Source organism: Gossypium arboreum, chromosome 2 (assembly GCF_025698485.1).
Source record: "Gossypium arboreum isolate Shixiya-1 chromosome 2, ASM2569848v2, whole genome shotgun sequence".
Lineage (NCBI taxonomy): Eukaryota > Viridiplantae > Streptophyta > Magnoliopsida > Malvales > Malvaceae > Gossypium > Gossypium arboreum.
Window position 1 is genome coordinate 110,452,526 of NC_069071.1, and position 3,823 is coordinate 110,456,348.

The window sequence follows — 3,823 nt, forward strand, 5'->3', positions numbered from 1 at the left end:
GCCATATATCTGCTAACTGCACTGACTGCATATGATAAATCTGGACGTGAACAACCATAGCATACATGAGAGATCCCACTGCACTAGAGTATGGAACATGTGACATGTACTCAATCTCATCATCTGATTGAGGAGACAAGGCCGATGAAAGTCTGAAATGGGCTGCTAAAGGAGTACTAACACGCTTAGCACTCTGCATATTGAACCTGCAAAGAACTTTCTCAATGTACCCCTTCTGACTTAGGTACAATTTACTTGTTTTTCTATCTCTAAGAATCTCTATACCAAGTATCTTATTTACTGGTCCTAAATCTTTCATCTAAAATTCTTCACTTAGTTGGGCTTTAACCTTTCTTATCTCTCCTTTATCTTTTGCTGCTATCAACATGTCATCAACATAAAGAAGTAGATACACAAAAGAACCATCACTGTTTTTCTTAAAGTAAACACAACTGTCTAAACTACTTCTTTTGAAATTATGAGAAGTCATAAAGGAATCAAACCTCTTGTACCACTGTCTTGGTGATTGTTTCAAACCGTAAAGGGACTTTCTCAGCAAGCAAACATAGTCCTCTTTTTCTGAGACTATAAAACCCTCTGGTTGTTGCATATAAATATCTTCCTCAAGTTCTCTATGCAGAAATGCAGTTTTCACATCTAACTGCTCAAGCTCCAAATCATGCATGGCCACAATACCAAGTAAAGCTCGAATCGAACTATGCTTAACAACTGGAGATAACACATCTGTGAAGTCCACTCATGGAATTTGACTGTAACCCTTTGCAACAAGCCTTGCTTTATATCTGGGTTCTTCAACTCCTAGAGTCCCTTCTTTCTTTTTAAACACTCATTTACAATGAACAGCCTTTTTACCTTTAGGAAGTTTCACAAGGTCCCATGTTCTGTTTTTGTGGAGTGATTCCATCTCTTATTGCATAGTAAGCATCCACTTTTCTGAGTCTTCACAGCTAACCGCCTCAGAATAATTAGATGGCTCTTGATTCACATCTATATCTTCAGCCATATTTAAAGCATAAGCAACTAAATCAACCTCGGCATACTTCTTTGGAGGTTTAATTTCTATTCTAGTTCTGTTTTTGGTGATAGAGTATTATGGTGAAGAAGCAACTTTATTTTCAATTTTTGTTCTAGCTTGAGGAGTTGACTCTGTATTAATCTGATGCTCCACCTGCTTTTGATTTTCTTTATTGGAAGAGTCTTTAAGAGATAAGTTAGGTAGCATAGCAGTTTCATCAAAAATCTCTGCTAATCACAACTTTTCTATTTTCAGGACACCATAACTTATACCCTTTTACACCAGCTTTATAACCAAGAAAAATGCATTTAATAGATCTCGGTTCCAATTTTCCATTATCAACATGAGCATACGCAGGACACCCAAAAATCTTTAAATCAGAATAATTAGCAGGATTACCAGACCATACCTCTTGTGGAGTCTTTTTCTCAATGGCAACGGATGGAGATAGGTTGATCAAAAAACATGCAGTAGAGGCCGCTTCTGCCCAAAATGCCTTCGGTAAGTTGGCATTTGACAACATACATCGAACCTTCTCTATGATCGTTCTGTTCATTCGTTCTGCAACGCCGTTTTGCTGTGGAGTATGACGAACTGTCAAGTGTCTCATGATCCCTTCTAACTTGCACAATCTATTAAACTCATCAGAACAAAACTCTAAGCCATTGTCTGTGCGGAGGTATTTCATCTATTTTCCCTTCTGTTTTTCAATCATAATTTTCCAAGACTTAAATGCGGAAAACACATCGCTTTTCTACTTCAAGAAAAACGCCCAAACTTTTCTGGAAAAATCATCAATAAAGGTTAGCATATAATTAGCTCCACCTTTCGAAGGCACTCTGGATGGCCCCTACAGATCAGAATGAATATACTCCAATGTTTCCTTCGTGTTATGGATTCCTCTAGTGAATCGAACTCTCTTTTGCTTCCCAAAAACACAGTGCTCACAGAAATTCAATTTGCAAATTCCTTGCCCATTAAAAAGTCCTTTTTTGCTTAATTCTGCCATGCCATTTTCACTCATATGCCCTAGGCGCATATGCCAAAGTTTAGTAATATCATCATCTGACAAGAAAGAGGAAGCGACAGCTACATCACCAATAACAGTAGAACCCTGTAAAACATATAACTTGGCAATATTTCTCTGCCCTTTCATCACAACAAGGGACCCTTTAGAAATCTTTAAAACCCCACTTTCAGCTGTGTATCTGTACCTTTTTGAATCAAGAGTACTCAACGAAATTAAATTTCTTTTCAATTCTGGAACATGCCGCATGTCACTAAGTGTTCTGACAACTCCATCAAACATCTTAACTTTAATTGTTCCAACACCTGCGATTTTACACGAAACATTATTTCCTATTAAAACAACACCTTCAGATACTGTTTTGTAAGTTGTAAACCAATCCCGATTGGGACTCATGTGGAAGGTACAGCCTGAATCAAGTATCCACTCCTCGCTTACTTTAGAATCATTGATAGAAGTGACTAGAAGTTCACCATCGCTGTAGTCTTCTACAACATCAGCTTCACCGAAATTTTCTGGTTGTTTTCCCTTTTGATTCGCAGCCTCCCTTTTAATCTTATTTTGTAGCTTATAGCACTCAGATTTAATGTGCCCTTTCTTCTTGCAGAAGTTACAAGTTTTACCTCTGTTTGAAGACTTTGATACACCCTTAGATTTACCACGAGGATTCCGTTCCTGTGTCCTACCACGATCATCATCAGCATTCTTATCTTGTCTCCCACGAACAATGAGACCCTCTCCCTGAGAGTCGGGTTTAACCACAAGATGCTTCATCTTATCATACGAGGTTAAAGAATCATAAACCTCATCAACTGTGAGAGACTCGCGGCTATATAAAATTGTGTCTCTAAAGGTTGAATAAGGCGGGGCAACGAACAAAGTAGAATCAACCTAGATCTTCCTTATCATCTTGAACCTCCATGGCCTCCAAGTTTGAGAGAATTTCTTTAAACACCGTTAAGTGTTCGTGTCTGACGCACCTTCCTCCAAACGATGAGCATAAAGACGCCGCTTCATATGCAACTTGCTTGTTAGAGTTTTCGACATACATATTTGTTCTAGCCTCTTCTATAATGCAGCGACGGTTTTCTCTTTCATCACATCCTGCAAAATTTCGTTGGACAAATGCGAGATGTAATTGTGTTAATGCCTTTCGATCCTTACGCTTCTTCTCTTCATCTGTTAATGTCGAAGGCATCTTATCTATCCTAGCGGGGCATCCTCCAGATCCATCTGTAAGAACTGCTTGCATCTTAATTTGCCACAACGCAAATCTGGTGTTGCGATCCAACAGCGGAATTTCATACTTCAAAGATGTCATTCCGTAATCGAGATGAATAACCCGGAAGCTCAGATACCAATTTGTGAAAAATAAAATAAAATAAAATAAATAAAATAAAGAACACACAAATTTTACGTGGAAACCCTTTCAGGAAAAAACCACGGGCAGAGGAGAAGAAAATTCACTATGTCAAAAAATTTGAATCACATACAAGAGGAATAGACTATGTCTACTTATAGGCTTGCAAAGCCATATTCTAGTAGGATTGAAACGCCTTATCCTAATCAATATAAAATAGATGGAGTTTAATAAGGTTTAAAAACCTTATTTTAATATAAAATAAAAGAAGTCTAGTTTTATATGGATTTTACTTTTATTTTATTTTCCATCGTATTTTATTTAAATAAGAAATTGAGTCACTTAATTCTAACACTATCAATTTTGAAAAATTTGAAAGTATAAAAGAGAGCTTATGTGT